The 20,218-nt window shown below is 40.2% G+C and overlaps 1 long non-coding RNA gene across 3 annotated transcripts in view; it reads left to right on the top strand.

The window, feature by feature from the left end:
• Positions 1-18,648, top strand: part of LOC104857774 — a 33,646-nt gene extending 14,998 nt beyond the window's left edge. Inside the window, exons 2-4 of one of the 3 annotated variants that reach the window (XR_778962.1) lie at positions 11,383-11,669; positions 12,368-12,575; positions 16,653-18,648. This is a non-coding gene — a long non-coding RNA (uncharacterized LOC104857774). Of the gene's footprint in view, positions 1-11,382; positions 11,670-12,367; positions 12,576-13,835; positions 14,318-16,652 lie in introns of those variants that run through there. The other 2 variants (XR_778964.1, XR_778963.1) reach the window with 2 other exon arrangements.
• The last annotated feature ends 1,570 nt before the right edge of the window (positions 18,649-20,218 follow it).

Genomic DNA, 20,218 nt, shown 5'->3' on the forward strand with positions numbered 1-20,218 from the left:
TAAAAGGACAGGCTTGGTACATATTCTCTCTCTCTCTCTCTGTCTCTCTTGATTTTGAACTTCTCTGCCCCCAAAACTGTGAGAAATAAATTACCACTTATTAAGATTGTCCACCCTGTGATATCCTATTATACATCACAATATCTTAAGGAGTTGAGCTCAATATGTTGAAAAGATATCTGCACCTGTGTGTTCAATGCAGTATTGTTCACACTCGCTAAAATTAAAAAAAAAAAAAAAACCTAAGTATTGTTTGATGGGTGGATAAAATATGGTAAGTAAGCACAACAAAATACTACTCAGTGTTTTCAAAATAAGGAAAGTCTGTCATTTGTAAGAACATGAGTTAAACTGAAAGGCATTAGGCCAAATAAGGTAAGCCAGGCACAGAAGATGAATGCACACCATCTCACTCACACTTATATGGAATCTAAGAAGGTTGAAGTCATGGAAGTAGGGAGTGGAGTGTGGCTTCCAGCATCTGGAGGGGTGAATGGAGATGAGGGAGAATGTATGCAAAGGGCACACAGTTCCAGTAAGCTGTAGCGATCCATCGCATAGCGTGGTGACTACTGTTAAGAGTGTACTGCGCTTTTCAAATTTGCTAAAAGAATAGAAAAGTGTTTTCACTACAAAAAACATGAGTATATGAGGAAATGGATAAGCTGATTAGCTTAATTTAATCATTCCAAAGGACAAAATATATCAAAAATCACATGGCTCCTATCAACATATACATTTGTAAATTCAAATAAAATAAAAATTTAAAAATAAAAATAAAATTTATCTCAGTAACTTATAGAAGAGACAAATACAAAAATGGTAAGTGAGACTGGAACAACAAAATGACCAAATTTGTCTTAATTGGGATTTTTAGAATACTGCTGTCAATTTTTGCCTTTTTCTCAGAAATGCTTAAAACATTTTTGAAGTCATTTGTATGTGTGAATCATAGAACAAGTTTCAAAAAGAAAACTCATCTGTGCAATAAGGCTAGGAGAAAAAATATCTTAAAATTAAGAAAATCATTTCTTTATCACTTCTAGATAATTTTGTACATAAAGAAAATTTCAAAAGCATCTACAAACCATTATAAAAACTGAATTTACTAATATGGTTAGATACAAAATTATTTGTATCTCTATACACACAAATATTTAGAAAATGAAATCAAACTAGAGAATGTGAACATACAAAATTAATAGAACAGAAAGAAGAGTTAAAATGAAATCATATAAATAAATATTCAGTATAATGGATAAAATGTGATTTGAAAACAAAAAAAAATACACAGAAAAAATTAAGATAAAAACTATACCCTTGGGCCAGGGATTTAGCTCAGTGGTTTGGTGGCCTGCCTTGCAAGCGCAAGGACCGGAGTTCAATCCCCGGTACCAAAAAAAAAAAAAAAAACTATAACCTTAATAAAATAAATATGTCATTAGCAACACTAAGACTAAAATGACAGAGAAATAAATGGTTAAACACTGATAAGGATTAATGCCATTTTCTTGCTTTTAATATATTTTCTATATCATTTTAGCCTTTTGTGTGCTTATTTTCTCAATTTCAAGTTTCATTTCACGGTGTGTTATTTTTCTTTTAACTCTTTTTTCATTGGTTTTAGCTTTTGAACTCTCAATTTAAACTGTTTTTCAGTTTCATATTAAAATGTGTGCAGATATTTTATCCCACATCATAGTACATTTGTGTTTCTTATACAAAATTATGTCATAGGGCCGGGGATTTAACTCTGTGGTTCTGGTGCCTGCCTGGCAAATGCAAGGACCTGAGTTAGATCTCTGGTACCAAAAAAACAAAAAACAAACAATATTATGTCATAAAAATCCATTCTATAAATCAATGAATATGCAATTTAATTAATCTTTAACCTGTTCCCTGCCAGCATAGGGTTGATGTTATACTAGATTCCCCTGCAACCTCAAAGTCCCAAGCATTAGTGCCTTGGTTGGCAGAACCTTATTTTCTGTTTTATGCTGTATCTGGAGTCATTGTTCTGTGGTGTATTTTTATGGATATGGAAAATGAAAAAATTTTCATTGAGAAAATAAGCATGATGTTCTGTACCTCACAAGGCTATGACAGAATGTTCTAGAAAGTGTGTCACTTCCTTTTATACTCAATTTCCTCCATCTTACAAGTTTAATATTTCCTCCATCATATAAATATCACAAAAATACAATCTTGGCCATAGAACATACACAGAGAAAGAACAGAAGTTGATAGAAAATTCTTTTCTATGTCCAAATGTGTGCATCTCTTAAAAGCAAAGAAAGGCAGCCCAGAACATCTAACTTTCTAAACTTTTGAAATTTTTTTTTTTCTTGTTTTCATCCATTTCAGGGGAAATGAGGCCTAACAGCACAAAGACAATAAATCCAGGGCTGGGGATTTAGCTCAGTGGTTCTGCTGCCTGCCTTGCAAAGACAATAAATCCTAACAAAAAATAAGTACATAATCAATAAGAACCTTTGACACATCTCACTTTTAGTGCAAGTGGAAACCGAGAAAATTTTTAAGAAAGAAATTAATGCAGGAGTCATTTTGTATGCAATGATTGTGGAATTCAAAATACAAAGAACAAAACGAACTTTAGGATAATTCCTGAGCCAGATACCTTTCTATTGAAATAGAGAAATTTGATTACAGCAGTAAACTATGATTGTTTTTACAGACCCCAACTTCACAATATTAAGAGATGTTGGAAGGTTCTATCACTATCCAGGGCAGTGATGACCCAGACTCAATACTCTTAGATATTTCCTTTTCTTGACCCCTTAATATCTATGTCAATTTCAAATTTTATTTACTGCTTCTGTTTCTCCTCCTCTTCATTGTAGTTACAATCCCAGACCACAGATTCATAACCAGTCTTCACTGTTCTGATCTGGATTTCTGCAAAGAGCCAGCCTCAGATAATAATCATTGCAAAAATATGAATATTATCTTCACTACTCTTTTTGCCGTTAAGGACTACTGAATTGTAGAATTAAACCAAGCAGCGGCACTGTCAGGATTAATAAATCTTCTACTGTACAAAGTAGGGCTAAGCTTTCCTTTAATCCCTTTACAACAGAACTGAGCTGGCAGAGCAAAAGCAGGGTCAGCGGTCATCAGATGCCTTGCTGTACTGCACCGCACCACAGTTCACTAAGGAAGAGGAATTTGCTCCTCTCACTCCTCACAAAGCACACGTTAACCCTAAGATATCCCCTAACACCCACCTCAGCAGTGTTTGGGTAGAGGAAAGGAACATCCGTTCTTCAAGTGACTCTATAGTCTCACAAGTTTGAAAACAATGGTCAGAGTGGATTTAGAAGAATTTGCTTTAAATATCAGTTTTGAACAAATACGACTTTTTTTCCTTTAGAAAAAAAATCTCTGACTTGCATTTTCCCTCTAGCACTAACTTGAAATAGGAATTATTGCTTGAGATCTCTGGCTCTACCCACAGACAGCAAAGGGAGACACTTGGAGCGGATACACTGTATCCTCAGATTAGATTGTAGAACTGTTTCTAACAGCCCAGTGAGCGATGTAAAGCTGCAGTTGTATTTGGGCTGAAATCTGAAGGGGAAAAAAAATCACCAATTTTTCTTTTTTTGGACTATTTACAAGAATATCACTTTTTATAATAGAGTAACCGTTATCAGTCAGAAAGATGCTCAATACCATTTGCAGAAATTTGGTCCTAGTCCGGAAAGCTTGAGATTGATCTTCTTTCCTGCCAAACTCTCTGAGTCCCAGAAATACTGATCGATACAAAACAGTTTGTCATCCCCAAAACAGTAGAGCAATATCCATGTAGGATTTAAATTAAAAGCTGCATCTCTGTTCATAATTCTATGTATGAAAAAATGTAAGTAACATAGAACCTTGACCAACTAACTCATTTCTGAGTTTTCTGGGTGTGAAGCACTTCCTGGACTCTTTGTCCTCTAATGTTTATATACTAGAGGGGATACACTAGAGTTCTCTTTTATGGACAGAAATTGTGTTAATCTCTTCCAGTCCCTGGGACAAAATATGTGACTCCTACAATGTAAAGGAGGAGAGGTTTATTTTACTGCAGGGTTTCGGAGTGTTCAGTCCATGTGTACCTGGTTCTGAGGCAGAATCAGCACGTTGAAGGGCTTGGCAGAGAAACACAGCTGAAGCCACCGAGAGAGAAGGGAGGAGCCACAAGAATTCGCCCAGGCCACCACTTAGCAGGGCCCTACTTTTCTGACCAGGCCCCTAACTCCTAATAGCACACTCAGCTGTGAACCAAGCATGAGTCTGTTGGTGAGCACAATGCCCCAGGATCTGGTCACCTGCAAAAAGCCCCATCTCTGAACACTTTTGGGGACTTTTAAGTCTAAACCATAGCAAAAGTCTGTTCAGATGAAAATCTCCGTCATACAGTCCAAACGTACTGATGCTGCAGAAATTGAATTTGCCTTCTTCTGTCAGCTCTGAATGCTTCTAGTCTTTTATCTTAGACTCTCTTGTTTATTTCTCATGAATTACCTTTTTCTGGTTATTTTCGGAAAGCCCCTCTTTTTAAAAAAATCATAATTTTTTGTATTGAGCACTTAGTGTCTCTTTTTAAGAATGTTATTATTGAATATTTTTTCATCATCTGACAACTTCCTTACTCCTTTCTTACTCTGTGAACTTGAAATTCATGTCAAGAATCTAAAATCTTCAGATACTATTACTATTTGTGTAAACAAAACTATAAAAGATGAGAAAATAAATTGTGTTGCATTAGTGTAAAGTTTGCTGTTTTTATTCATCTGATTTGCCATTGTTTCACTCGTGAATATATGAACTAGATTGGTCTTTGCTTCACACGATGAATTAGCCTAATGAAAGTCAAGTAAAATATGTCCAGTCTTCTGTTCTTTTCTTTTTTAAATAGATAATCAGACATTTTAAACAAAAACCCCAAGGAAGCATTTTTTCCACAGGGAGTCACCACTTAGCCCAGCTTCCTAAGCTTTTCCATGTGCAGTTGTATAGAGCAATTGCTTCTGTTTTAGGAACTGCTGTTAGAACTCACTGAAAGATTGAGAACTCTTTTTTAAAATCCCAGACTATTTATGTTAGTGAGTAAAGAAGATAGAATAATTTCCTTTGGAAACCTTACCCACAAATGTCGATACAGTTGTTGTGAAGCCCTTGGATTGTCTGCATGAGGTTATGAGAAGATCCCGTCCCTGACAAGGGTTTGCCAGTTGCTCTGCAAGTTCCAGAAGCTGAGCTGCCAGGGGATTTTTCTCCTCCTGCCTCCTGTGGCAGGCCATGGTGGCAAGTGAAGGCACTAAATCCAAGGCAAGAAACTTGGAGCCAAAATGTGGAGCTACTAAGCACGCATAGGATCTTGGATAAGTTTCTTCGCCTAACTGGAATTCATTTTCCTCACCCGAGGAAATACAAATGAGTGTGAAGCAGGTCTAGGTGTTCTCTAAGGTTTTTATGGCCCCACTAAGTTCATTGGCACATTTTAGGTACACGATGCAATTACAATCATCATTGGGCTCTTGTACCTTTACATGACAGGTCTTGGTTCTCATTTCCCCCATACCCCTTCCCTCCCTTCACCCCCTCCACTCTCCCCTATTTACAAAGACTTTGTTTCCATTTCTTCCTTTTTTCATATTTTTTCCTTTTCCCGTATTTCCTTTCCCCTCCTCTCCCCACTTCTCCTATACCTTTAGCCCTTTTCTTCCTATTTCACACTATCAATTATACCATTTGAACCTTATTTACACTTCTAGATTTTTACACCAGAGAAACTATTATCCAGTCTTCTGTTCTTAAGATGTATTTTTCACCACACTATATCATATACCATTTGAACCTTATTTACACTTCTAGATTTTTACACCAGAGAAACTATTATCCAGTCTTCTGTTCTTAAGATGTATTTTTCACCCAATGGCTAAGGCCGCTAATTTGAATACAGATAGAGCGATGACAAACTCTTCGATGATTCTTCTGTTGTGCATCAAAAGCCTAAGTGTGAACTCCTTGACCTGATGACAACCCTTCATGTTGTGATCATATTTATCTTCACTCCTTATCTAGTAATTATGGCTCAGCAAAACTTACCACTCATGGGGGCTGGGGATTTAGCTCAATGGCGACATGCCTGCCTCACAAGTGCAAGGTCCTAAGTTCAATCCCCAGTACAATACACACACACACACACACACACACACACACACATGCACACACACAGAGTGTCTTTTCTCCCCATTTTGCTCCACAGTCCTATCAGTCCCACTGCTTCCTCCTCCACCTCTAAGAAATCCTTTCATGCTCCCAATGCCGGACTGAGTTAAATGGCTCATTCCAGCATCCCTGTAACATGGTGTCTATTTTCTATCAATGCATTTAATGTTATTTTGTTCTCATTTGCTATTGATACATCTTGTCAGCTATGAGTGAACTTGAGAACAGGCATTTTTGCTCATATTTTCATCTCCTGGCTGGCATCAACAGGTACTCACAAATATTTTGTGAATAGATGACTGAATACATGAGCCAATGAGTAAACATAGGATTAATACTGTGGCCTTTACAAAGAAACATGCTAAATAAGCAATAGGTTCACCTGTTGGCAAGTAGATATATACAACTGAAATTCAAAGTACATTCAGTTGGGCTGAGGATTTAGCTCAGTGGTTCCACCACCTGCCTCGCAAGCATAAGGACCCGAGCTCAATCCCTAGTACCAAATAAATACATAAGTAAATAAACTGAATAAAATACATACAGGCAAGATTGGTTGTTATAATCCTGTGAATCTTTTCATAACTTTCCTAACTGAATGACTTTTTGGTTTTCATCTTTAAAAGCTTAACTATAAATGGTGAATAAAATATTCTCCCTTTGCTTTTTGGTGGTAGTGTGGATGAGTAGTAGAGAATATATAGTGTGTGGGGTTAGTGTTGGACATCCTGGTTGATGTCCCATCTTCTCTGGCACATCTGTGAATTGTGCTGTGCCTCTCGGCTCCTGAAAGTTGCAATTTCTGTGCGTGAAATTGCCACATCATATGTATGCCTTGTGAAATTTTGGTGAAGGTCAATAGAGACAGCTATGGGACAGCATCACACATTGTTTCGTTCCTAAATGAATCTCTAAGTTCCGTGGAGAACTCGAGGAGTTGCACATTCATGCCCACTGGCAGATTAGCATCTTCGAAGGAGTCTGTGTTTCCATCATATAACCCTGGTCACATTTAGCTGCCACACCTGAGTTCTCACTCCAGGGATAAGCCAGGAGCCCTTCTTGCTAATTCAATTATTCACTCATTCAATCAGAGCGTTTAGACAGAAGTCTGTGCCAAAACTTGCCTAGTAATGGAAATTCTCCTCTCTGCTCTCAAGGACTTCAAAATATAGAAGAAAGACACATGAAAAATAGTGTATATGTTATTGTTTGATAAGTAAAATGATACAATTAGTTAACCTTTGCTTTTCTCCTCTGTGCAAAGATGGAGGGGACCTGATGAACAGTGTAGCTATTGAACATATAAACTAAATTCAAGGAACGTGTTAGGTAGAGATATAGTCTAGCAGACAAGAGAGTCATCCTTTAGGCTTTTATCTGAAGGACAATCAGATTTTATCAAGTCAGAGTCAAGGGAATTGGCACATATGGAGGTCTATAAGCTAGAGAGAATTAGCACATAACAAGTACTGAGAAAATGTATTCTCTTAGAAGCCTAAACTGAGAGTGGAAAGAGGGATAAAATGCAGAAGTATGTTGGCATGGACCTGGGATTCCCTTATAAAACCAACCAACTGTTGAAATTTTTCCTAGGAGCACTGGAAAATCACTGACACAGTCCTGATTCAGAACAGAACAGAGGCTGACTTGTGTCCTGGGAGACCAGAGGGCTAAATTCATTCATCTAGGGAGAGGAACGGACTTTGTGGGCTAGGGTGGTAAGGTGTCAAGACGGGAGAAAGTTCATGTGAGTAAGAAGCTTCAGAGATGGACTTTTAGTACTTAAAATTGATTGGATGAAGGGTATGTGGGAGGCAAGTTGGTTTTCTGGCTCATTTAAATGGCACCAGCCCCGTACTGGAGGAGAAGCAGATTCAGCTCAGCGTATTTGAGAGACTCCCAGGCGGAGAAGTCCAACGAGCTCTTAATGGACTCGTGCGATGCTCACAAGTAGGGCGAGGGACAGCCCTAGGAGTAATCAATGAAGCGAAGAGGAGCAGCTCAAGGGCTCCTTTGGGTTTCCCAGTATGTAGGCCGCTGAGAGTCGTAATGAAAGTAGTTTGAGAGCAGAGTAGTGGTGAGAACAAGGAAAAGAGGACAAAGCTGAACCTGACGAGGTGTGCAGCTCGGAGGTACCTGGAATCCAGGACACCCTGTGATTTCATACACTGGAATTTCATTCCCCCTCCAGAGTGGAGAACAAACAGTGACACAGGGCACAGACTCCTCTTACCCAGAAGTGCCACCGTCTTCAATAAATGGCTTTGGGGTTAGAAAGAGTGAAATTTTGCAGGAGAGAAGGTGCTAGCTTTCCATCCTTGTGACAAAGTACCTGAGGCATACAATTTATGGAAGAAAATTTATTTTGGTTCCTGGTTTCAGAGGCTTCAGTCCATGGCTGGCTGGTTCCATTGCTGCAGCCCTGAGGTGAGGCACAAAATCATCATGGGAGTGTGAGGTGGTGCATAGCCGCTCGCCCCGTAGCAGCCAGGAAGGAGGGAAAGAGCCAGTGCCAAAATACAGCTTCCAAAGACCTAACTCCCAACACCTTCGTCATCCAAGTAGGTCCCACCTCTAAGTTTCTACCCTCTCCCCTAAGATCATCATTACTAATCCACGGATGAAATGGGATTTCCAAAACCCCATCAGCTGGCAAACTGCAATGAACCTTCTTGGGGACATTTTGGATCCCAAGCGTAACACAGGAACTTTGGTGAAGCAAACAGTAGTGTTTAACTCCTCCATCCATATTTAAGGATAGAATAAAAATGGTTCCCATGAACTGCCAGGAGCAGGGAAGTCATTTAGTGAATACTCTGGAAGGAGAGAAGCAAGAAAGCTGGTGAGCATTATCACGCCATAAACCAGCTTCATGTGATGGGAGTAGGCAAAGGAGAGCAGAGAGGAGACTTCTGAGACTCTTTAAAAGAAGGCAATTTGCAACCTGAACCTTGAGAACGGGCAGTAAGGGACGGCATTCCCTGCCTACAGAACAGCGTACGTGGAAGGCTTAGCTTCCCACTAGTGGACCCTGGATAATACAGTTGACACCGATGCCTAGGGAGGGACAGCCAGCAACAAGAGAGAGCCCTGCCATGCTAAACGGGAAGGAAAGCCGCTTTGCAAAGTAATTCTCAAAGCTTTGTCTCAAGGGTATCTCCATTCTCGTCAGTAAACAATAAATAGAAAATAAAATTATTCTGTTACTTTCTTCTTATCTCATAATATTATTATAACCTACTACATATACAGACCTGACCATAATTACACATGTAATACTCTGGAACGCTGCTCACAGACTTTCTCATTAAGGGTTACTTCCTTATTTCAGTTTTTAGCCTTGTCCTCCCCTATCCTGACCCTTAAAACTTCAGTGAGAATGTTGGCTCTTTTATCTGGGAGTCTCAAAGAAACTCTTTCTTATTACAATGCCTTAAAGATTATCACCTTGCCAAAGTGTGAATTTCTATTGCAACTATCTTTTAAATATTTTTTTCCTGAATAATTACAATTTTTCTAAGGAGATAAAGAGCCTGAAAAGGGCAAACCTGGCAATGTTTCTTGTTTCATTAAGAAGCAGCAACAACAAAATGTGATCCACAGCACTATTAGGGATAATTGGAAGTATAATTATTCTGGAGAATTTGGGATTTAAATTGTCAGTTCATTGCACATGTTATTAAAATACCTGCCAATCTTTCTCCAAAGATGTCAAAATCAATGGCAAAAAATAATTTCTGATTAATTTATTTGAGAAGCTGCATATTTCAAAACCACCACGTGACTCAGTACATGTTATAATTTTATTTATGGGCTGTATATATTTCAACTATTTCCAAACGGCTGAATTATCATTTTTACTCAGCTATATATTGGAAAAATCTTTTTTAGTTTCTATTGTATGACTTTGAGATGATACAGACTGAGAACTTAATATTCTTGCTTCTACAATGAGATGTGAAATGAATTCTGGTTCTAGTAGAGTTTGTAGATGAATTTCAGATGCAAGATATACAAAAACTTCATGAGGATTTCCCAGGAGTAAAAAAAAAACTTAAGGAACTTAAATGAAAGCATTGCAAGTACAGATGAAAACTTAAATCACGCAAAAAGTATTCCAGACAATCACACCTAGTAATCTCAGTCTGCTGGTGTTTTCGTGTCACTGGAGAATCCTCATTCCTAGCACTCCTTGAACCACCCACAGAGATCAAAGGCTACCAGTCTCAGGCTGATGTACCTATTTACATCAATCATCCAGAAGAAACACGAAAATTAGGCAATAATTCAAATATTCTGCCGCCTGTTAGGAAACCACTGCCAAAGAAGAAAGAGCGCCACCTAGTGAGAGCCTAGAAGAATCTCTCTTGCCGTTCATTTGCTCCCCTTTGAACGGCAGCAGCAGCCTACTCAGAGCTAAGCACTGGATGCCCATTTCTTTCCAGCCACGCAGGCTACTGCTTCAGCCCTTTGAAATCTTCCCGAAGTCTTTCCATTGCCTCATCCGCTTACACTCGGTGTCCCATGACTGGAGGGCCCTTGAACTTTCTTTACAACTGTTGAAATATATTATTCAGCCGGACTTGGTGGTGCACGCCTGCCATCTCAGCACTCGGGAGGCTGAGGCAGGAGGTTTGCTAGGAGTTCGAGGCCAGCCTGGGTGCTATAGTGAGCTCAAGGCCAGCCTGGACTGTATAGTGAGACTCTGTTTCACATGAAAAAAGATATATTTTTCAAATGGTTGGCTTCTCACTATCACTTCTTCAACTGCCCTTTCCTTTAAATCAAGTTACTCTATGTGGGGTTTATGCTTCTACTATTTCATTATTATTATTATCATCATCATCATCATCTCCCTATATATACAGCTGTATACCCGGTGTCACATACCATTCTGTTACTATGTTCATATGCATATATGTATATAATCCATGCAACTATGTCTGCTATGTGATAAATGATTAATTTTTGTTGCATGAATCAAAAAGGCTAATTATTTAAAAGGCAATAGCTCTGCCTAAGAGCAATTCTAGGATCTGAAGATCCTAGAATATGTTTTGGCAATATCAAAGATACTGATGACTTCCATTATATCCTTAAATTGGTAGTCAATTGACTCTGTGAAATTTATTCACTAAGGACTTCTTTTAGATGAAAACGCAGAAGTAACAAACCAAATGAACATATCAATCGTTGGTTACTTAAGAAGATGAAAAAGACACAAGATACTCAATGGATGTTTATAAACGAATTGATGTCGCTAAGAATTCTGTTGCTATGAGAAGCTACCCTAGAAAGCCAGAAGACCAGAAGACCTGGAGAAACCCTAGAAAGCAGCTCTCCTGCCTCAGAGTCACGCCACAGTGTACACAAACTGCAGCAGAGGCCACCAGAACCCAGAAGTGAAATGTGTTAAAGCAAGCGTGGTAAGTAGAGTATAACAGAGGGAGCCCCAAGACGTTGGCTGGGGGCCGAGGGCTCTCAGAGGGTCCACGGGTCTGGAATCAAGGTTGGGCTCCCAGTGACAGCAGCAGGGTTGGGTACTCCTGGGAGGAGCCAGGTGGGGTGGGAGGAGACGGATCCTAGTATGGAAACGAGGCAGTAAGGAGGAAGTCCAACTAAACCGGTAACCAGATTGAGAACTCAGATGAGAAGTCCAGGGTATCTGTCAGTTGAGCAGAAATCTTAGGTAGCAAAAGGACAGCACTAACATGTTAGTTAGTATCACCACAAAGTTCTTGTCAAACAGGAATCTTCTGAGTATCTTGGACTTCAGAGAAAAAAGAGGGGGCAAATGTAACAGTCTTGTACCAGTATTTCTCATACTTGGCTACAAAAATGTTTAAAATCCAGATATCTAAGCTAATCCCCACACCAATTAATTCAGAATCGCTAGGGCAGGGACCTGGGCTTCAGAACTTTCCAAAAGCAGCCTGTGTGATGACACAGACCAGTAAAGGCTGAAGATCACTGCTCGAGTATAAATCAGCCAGGCCTAATGAGTCTCTGTGCCCTCTCCGAAAGAAACCAAATCCCAGCTGACAAGCAATCCGCTGCCTTCAGGCTTTGGACCAGAGGAAGACTAATACAGCCAGAATGACCAATATTATGTTGAAATTACCAGAATTAGGCAGAGGAGGTTGCAAAGGATTCAGCCCAGAAAAATCAATGCAAGACCAGAAGCAGAGAAAAAAGGAAAGCCTGCCCGGGACGTTTCTAGAAGCTCGCAACCAACGCCCTGCTAAGGATCGGGACTCGGAGGATGGCTCACCATCACGGGAATTCACCAAAGAAGAAAACAGAGCAATCAGTGGGGCCATACCTTTAAAATAGTAAGTACAGTACGCTATGAATTTCCGTGCCTTAGTTCTTACTGGGGCAAAAAGACTGCTTCTGGGATATTCGTGCAAAAAATAGACTGGAAGCTGTATTTGTTTCTGTTAGTTTTGTTTAACTCGAAATCTATGGGTAGAAAAGTAGGAGGCAATAGTAAAAGGATAAAAAGCCCTAGAGCAGTGAGCATTTTAATGAAAGAAAATTTTCATTGCTGATGGGATATAAAACTTTACTTTCCCTGTAGGTTCATACTTCCATAGTTGAAAGGCTGATTAAAGAAACTTTTGAATTAGAAGGAAAACCATTTGAATGCAACATTTCAATATTTATAAAATTTAAATTATTATTAAATTTTAAAAATTTAAACAGTAGCATACAATTCACTCACTTTGATGGCGATCTTTTTAAACAGACTGTATCATTCTCCATCAAAGCTGCTATATTTAAAAACTTTTTATTGGCACATGTTGGCAGGACACAATGATTACAATTGTCAGGGGGAGTTGGTACATGTACATAATACATCTTAATCTCTCTCTTTCTTTCCTTCTTTCTTTCCTTCTTTCTTTCTTTCTTTCTTTCTTTCTTTCTTTCTTTCTTACCTTCTTTCTTTCTTTCTCTCTCTCTTTCTTTCTTTCTTTCTTTCTTTCTTTCTTTCTTTCCTTTTCACCCCCTATCTTTTCCTTCCCTGCCTGCCCCTTCCAACTGTTGGTCTCCTTCCCATTTTCTTGCATCTATTTCTTAAATGACAATATTTTGGGAATCTGGTTTTTTCTGTGTCAGGCACAGAAGTCTTTTTTTTTTTTTTTTTTTTTCTTGGTATTGGAGATCAAACTCTGGTCCTTGCACTTGCAAGGCAGAGGGTGGAACCACTGAGCCAAATACCCGCCCCCATCCTTTTTTTAATACAATAAAAATCACATTCAGTTACATCATAATGAAAAGAAGTAATCTATAAGTGTATGCATCAGTGTGAACTTCACGAGCTTAACAAGTGTGGGAAGCAAAACCCACAAGACAGCTACCGTATGAGCCCATTCATCAGAAAAGCAGACAAAACAGACTCAGGGTGGTGTTTAGCCTTGAGAATGGGGAGATAGGGGTTTTGGGGTACTGATGATGTTCTGTTTCTTTACCTGGGCGAGGTCAGTTTTTGACAATGGAATGTGGCATACACTTCTGGTAGGTGCATCTTTCTTTATGTATATAATGCTTTAATAAAATGCTTCAAATTCCACTTGCCATGCCATTTTTAGCACAAGGGATTAAGTCAGAAGCGGTGTAGAAGAATGGTCACCGCTTTGGACTTGGAGTCTGTGCCCTGTGTTGGAGCCCTCCCTTGTGAATTACCATCTCTATGTCTTCAGGAAAGGATCTAACTTCTCCGGAACCCAGGCACCTCATTGGTAACAGGTAGATTATAAAAGCCCTGCCTTGGAGAGTTACCGGGAATTGTAAATCACATGCTGCCTATAAAGTAGCGCAAAGCACATGGCCTGGTAAATGTGGACATTTCTGCCACCTATGTGGAATTATTAAAAGATTTCCTAACATCTAGTGCAGTTGTAATACTTGGTATCGTCTTTGTTTCTACTCTAATCGCTGGAAGTCCTTGAACTAGAAAGCACCCTATCTACCACCTACAGCGCTGAAATGAAAGGACACGTAAACATTCTGACACTCGGACAGGACACATCTGCAAGGAAGGGTTTAGTCCTTGGCTTACTGATCCTGTGGAGGACATATTATTTACCATCATAAGCATTGTTGTCAGGGAGGTTTTGATTCTTTCCTAAAATAACAAAAGAAAGAGAAATCAAGGAACTGGTGATCTTTATCTTCTGGCAAAGTAAAAGGAAAAGTGACCTCTTCAGAAATGGAGCAGAAGTGGAACTTTAGGAGGTCTGTGAAAGAGAAGAGTCACGAGGAAAGGATGTGTTGCAATGAGGTAAAGAGACAAATCCAGTACAGTGGACCCTTGAGTTACGACCAGTCTGACATACAAACAACTTGGATTATGACCAGAATTTTAGTTTTAACTTACAACCAAAATCTTCAGTTATGACCCAAATGCCCGCCACTTGTGCTTGCAGATGGTCTCAGATACAGATTTAACCCTCAAAGAGTTCCAGAAGGGACATCACACCATCCTCTCCTGGGTGGGGTTAACAGAGAAATCCTGGGCCAGTGTCTCTCTAAGGACGCTGAGATCTGCCCATAACAGGAGAGAGACTCTGACGGCTGTGGAGAGGAGCCTGAGCCTTCAACTGACCGATCTGAGTTACAACCAGCCCTCCTGAACGAATTGAGTCCATAAGTCAAGGGTCCACTGTAGCAATTACACCAGCTCAGGGCAAGCACTGGCTGGCGACAGGAGACCGAGTGGGGACGAACGCTGCTGGGCCCCTCCATTCCAGATTTGCCAGCAGGCAGCTGGGGGAAGAAATGGTGGCAGTTGGGGTTCAGAGAAAAGCAGTGTTACAAGCAGCTCAGCCCATACGCTGAGTCCAGCTAGGAGGGAAGGCCCGGAAATGGGGGAATGGGAGGCATTGCCATGAAGAGCTAGTAGAAAGCATGTTTAGTTAGGGAAGAGATTTCAGGGTAAAGGCAAAGCGGTAAATTTCCAAATCCAGGATTTGACATGGAACAGTTAGGAGGGGCAGGTACCAGGGATCGAACTTAGGACCTTGAATCTGCGAGGCAGGCATGGAAATACTAAGTTGAATCCCCAGCCCAGACATGGAGCAATTTTAAAGAATAAGAAGATACTAAAATCAATGAGCAGACAGGCTTTTTCATCCGATTGCTTTAGCCCTGCACTTTCCCATCTATACATATGACAGAAACAGCACAAATAAATAGCACAAATATTACAGTTGTAGACTTTTTTTCTCCAGCAAGAGCTGTATAGGCACAGAAAATACATGCTACACAGTAATTACTATTTTATAGGAACGACTCCACTGATGGACTGGTTTTAATTTTTAGTTCATGTTCGTGACCCTGCTTTGAACATTTCTCATACTTGTGATCCATAACTTTGCCTGGCTGCTGCTTTTCATAAGGGCCCTGGGCCAGGCTTGCTTCTACTCTGTTTCTGGTCTTCCACTTTTTCTTCTGGCTAAGATTTCTTGCCATCTCCAGATTCCTCTGCCTGATCCAGGTATATTCAACATGCTGGTGAACAGTTTCTATAGCTTTCTACCCCGCTTAAAGTAAGTTAAATGGAAATAACAGAAAGAAACTTAACCCAGAACAATCAATGCAAGAATAGAAGTGGAGTAGAATCCCCAGTACCAAAACAAAACAAAACAAAACAAAAAAAAAAATCTATGCAGAATGCTTTTGCTAATTTGGGACCAAATCTGTTTAGTATTTTCCCAATGTTAACATGAGTTATTTGCCAAAAGTTCAAATGAGTTAGGATGAGGTTACTAAGGCAATGTTTTTAAAATAGGTGTCCCCAAATTATGGACCATAGACCAAAATTTTGTCTCGAAAGTGTACAAATCCCAACCCCCACAAAGAGATACAGACCCTGCGGTCCACTCTATTCCTACTGAACCAATGCCTACTAGAATCTTTATTTGGAACTATTCTATTTAGAACTATTCTAAAATATTGACCAGATTATGGAAATAATTCAACTAAAAGGAAAATAAAAGTGATCCATAAAAGACTACAACTAGAAGGGGGCCAATGGGGAAGCTTCTGTACCAAAAGGGAAAGGAACAAGTCTGTCCCAGACACAGGAGATGAACAGATCCTGTTCTCACATAGGCCGATGGGCTGGCTATTCAGCAGAGCTGGACATTTTATCTCTGTGAAACACTCACTAAAATTAACGACTGAGAATATCGTGTGGGGATGAGAACTTAGAGGGCTCAAGAAAGAGAAAGTATCATCAGCACTTCTAGCCTAAGTGCTGTTAACAAAATTCAGACACGTAGATATATAGAATACAGCACATCTAATTTCCTTACATTTCACCAAGACATGTTCCTGGTTTTATTAACGGTGTATTTATCTGTTATGTTCCACTTGTAACATTTTTGTCATAACGTATTTTCTAGGGTTCGAGCCAGTGAAACAGAAGTTGAGAATAGAAACGAAAGACGAGGAGATGGGCCCAGGGTGTTCCCTGGAGGAGTGAGAGGCACATGGATCAGGAGGGAGGGAGGGAGGCAGAGGTGCCGACCGTCGTGACGGACCATCGTGCCTTCTGGTGAGACCCTGCAGCCCAGAAGGCTGAAGCTGGTGGGGATGACGGGCAAGGCAAAGAGGTCCATTGGCTTTGGAAGAGCTGCCGTGGGATGGGAGAGGGTGCTGAGCGCATATGTGCCGAGACAACCAAGCGTCACCGCGTCCAGTGGAGCTCGGACGGCGGATGTTTGAGGGCCAGTGGCCCAAACAGGTCTGCGATTTCCTCAAAGCTAACAGATGAACGACTGCTTTTTAATGGAAGCCGGGCCTCTTCACAAACAACAAACACCAAGAGAAGAAAATGTAGGCTGGCTCCCTAATATACGTGAGACCCTTGTAGAATATTAAATACAACTTTATTGATTTCTTCATTCAACAAAAAAAGCGTGTCTTTTATACGCCATGCGCAAAAAATTGAAGCCTGTCACCAAATGGAACGTCAAATGGAGAGACATTAATCAAATCAGTGCACAAACTGAGCCTACTGAGAAGGAAAAAAGGGAAGAGCCCTGACGGCATACAGTAGTGATTTTTCTCTACGGCAGGGTGAGCTAGCAGGCTTCCCAGAGGGAAGCAATAAAGACTGAGCGACAACCTGAACCCCGAGGAGCGTTCCTTGGAGGAAAAGAATGTGTGAACTGTGTGTGCTGCGTGTGCCTTGGCAGAGAAGCAAGGCACACACAAGTAGGGCTGGAGGAGGGAGCACGGTGAGGATGGGGCTGAGAGCCAGCCAGGGCGCCGGGGTGGGGAGGCTGGGCGAGGAGCAGAGCAGGCCTTGAGGCCATGCTCAGTGCTTCCCCTTCTTCGTCATGGCCAAGAAAGACAGTGGCACTGCCCGGCAGGAGCGCCTGACCATCAGGTCTGCATCGCTCAAAGCTCGTCTCGGGTGGACGTGAAAGTCCGGAGGCTCTGAGGTTAAAGGAAGTTGGTGTGATGAAGGCCAGGAGAGAGGGGTCGTGGGGACAACTGGGCGTTCACAGGGTAAAGCTTTGCGGCGATTGGACAGGGAGTGTGAGGGAGAAGGGGTGTAACTCGCTGGTTCCTGTCCCGCTTCATCGGTACGGTACGTGGTAAAGCCCTGGGAGAGTGGAGGAAGACCTTGAGTTCAGATTTTGTTACAATGAAGTTGCTACGATTGGATTAAAAGCTCTTACCAGATTTGCTTGGTATCGAATAATCAAGATTTATAAATTCAGTGATGCTGCTAGATGTCACCGACATCCCAGCGTGTGGTTCTAATGCTAACGTGCCGGCTTTGGGAGTTTACCTTTACCACTGTCACTTGTGGGGTGTGTTGAATGATGATTCCTTCTCTGCAGAGAGATGCTGTGGTGTGATGACATGCTTTCTGTCAGAGAACGGACAGTCAGACCCACTTATGGGCTAGGGAATCAGAAGACAGAAATCGGGAGCAGCTTGAGTACATGACATGCCCTGTTAGCTTCTGGAGTCCCAGACGGCTTAGTGGTTAACTCGCTCTCTGACTTCAGACCTGTTCTTCAATCTCTCTACACCTCCGTTTTTCATGCAGTATACGTAAAGATGATAAAAAGGGTGAACCATAGTCTCTGTGGTACAGAGTACCTTCTAGCCATAAAGCTTGAAAGAATTACTTGAGAACATAAGGCTACACAGTAAATAGCCGAGGGCTCTTTCTGTATCTTAGATTTCTGAGTTTCTGTGTAAGAGAAGAGTTGCTTTTTTCTTCTTCTTCTAAATAAACAGGAAGAAATGAAAAAGAAGAAAGAGACTAAAGTAAATAACATGTCCTACAATTACAGGATTAAAAGGCCAAGATAGATAGGTAAAAGGAGAAAAAATTATGGGAAGAAAGGAGCTAAAGGTGTAGGGAAGGTGGAATGGGTAGGGGAAGAGTAAAAAGGGAAAAGAAAAAAATGTGAGAGAATGAAAAGATGAAAATAAAGTGTTTGTAGATGGGGAGGGGAGGAGGAGGTGAAGGGAGGGCAGGGACAAGGGGAAAAATGAGGACCAAGACCTGTCATGTAGAGGTACAAGATCCCAACAATGAATGTAACTGTACTGTATCCCTAAAATGTACCAATCCACTCAATTAAAGCTGAAAAAAAAAACAGCTGTGGTTTACTAGCACCTAATAAACTGATGTAGTTTTCTTGAGTGTTATAATCAATGTGAATGATCTCTGCAAGATGTGTTATTTATTTTTTCTGAGTATTAAGATAATGCACATAATTTCCACACATGAAAATTTAGCAAAAAGTGAAAAAAATACTACTCCTAATGTCACCTACGCCAGAGCATTTCCTTGTCATATGTTTTTTGAGTATCAATAATTTTTATAAATATAATTGGAATAACATAACACATACTTTTCTGTGTATGGCTGTAAACAGTTTAATCTTTCAAATGAAACCTTTATCTTTTCTAAACATTATTCAGAACATTATTTTTATGCATGCTTAGTAAGTAATTATGTAAATACTTCATAATTTATTAAACTAATAACCTATATTAGGGAGTTTGAGTCTCTAAGTTTTCACTATTATGAATAATATGGTGTAATGGAAATCTTTAAATATAAACAACTTGCTTGCCTCTCTGATAATGTAAGCCACACATGTCAAATGATATGAGCCGCTTTAGCATTTTTATACCTATTTTAATTTTCTTAGCTATTCCACCAATTTACCTTTCCATTCACAATATAAGAAGCCACCACTTTCAGTGCAGTCACTCACTAGAAAAGGTTTATTTTTAACCTCAAGAGAAGAGGTAAATCCTTTAAGAAAGAGGTGTGGAAGAGCAAAAGGCTTACTTAAAGAGAAAAGTTCTACGTCGCAGAATACCACGCAAAAAGCAGCAGAAAAAGACTTCTAAAGAAGTAAAGGCGGGAACTAAGACAGCAGCTGACACTCCTCATCCCGTTCCCTAGCCAACGCCTGCAGTTTTGAGGAGCAGCTCTTTCCGAGTGACAGGACACCCTGTTTGTGGTTCACTCCGAATCTCTCACCTACTGCTATTTCTATTACCTATGATCTTCTGGTAAAATGAATATTTGTAGGTGTTAAAAAGAAGATCTTGATTGGCATTGTCTATCAGAAGTTATGGGAATTAAAAAGCTCTTTACAGTAAAAGATGGCACAGCAGTTGTGTGTCAGGAACAAATACATGGGGTTTTGTCCTTTATCAAGGAGATTCTGAGTTTCTCCAATGAGAAAATATATATATATATATATATATATATGAAGATTCAGGGATGCTTAACACCATCTAAGTACTAGGAGGAAGAAAACAGAGTACTCTGTGGTGGGAAGTCCATTGTCTAGAAGGCAGGGTTTAGCTTTTGTTCTGGTGTAGCTGCTACAGGAAAACACGTAACTTGTATTTGGAAATTTAATTTGGCAAATGCAGTCATCAGAAATTTGCTTTCAGTTGATTCAACTTAATTTGTATCCTA

The sequence above is a fragment of the Fukomys damarensis genome, unplaced genomic scaffold (assembly GCF_012274545.1).
Source record: "Fukomys damarensis isolate Sample0158 unplaced genomic scaffold, DMR_v1.0_HiC HiC_scaffold_27, whole genome shotgun sequence".
In the NCBI taxonomy this organism is placed as follows: domain Eukaryota; kingdom Metazoa; phylum Chordata; class Mammalia; order Rodentia; family Bathyergidae; genus Fukomys; species Fukomys damarensis.